The sequence below is a fragment of the Antrostomus carolinensis genome, unplaced genomic scaffold (genome assembly GCF_000700745.2).
Source record: "Antrostomus carolinensis isolate BGI_N321 unplaced genomic scaffold, ASM70074v2 scaffold41381, whole genome shotgun sequence".
In the NCBI taxonomy this organism is placed as follows: domain Eukaryota; kingdom Metazoa; phylum Chordata; class Aves; order Caprimulgiformes; family Caprimulgidae; genus Antrostomus; species Antrostomus carolinensis.
Window position 1 is genome coordinate 6,763 of NW_010294209.1, and position 276 is coordinate 7,038.

Consider the following 276-nt stretch of genomic DNA (forward strand, 5'->3'; position numbering starts at 1 on the left):
TTTTATTTTCCATTGTGAAAGCTTCACAAACATCACAGTCTAATAATACCTCCCCGTTCTGCCCCGTTTGACCTTATTTTTTTCCCAATGAAAAAATTACTGATGGTTTCATATATCTAGAATTATAGCGAGTAGAAATACCTTTATGCAAAGGACTGCTTTGATGTAAAATAGCCTTTTACACGGAGAGATCGTAAGGTCACTGAGGGCGAACGTAACAAAACCCGTCGTCGCTTTGTACATGAAGCGTCCGCCCCCCCTCCCCACCCCCCCACC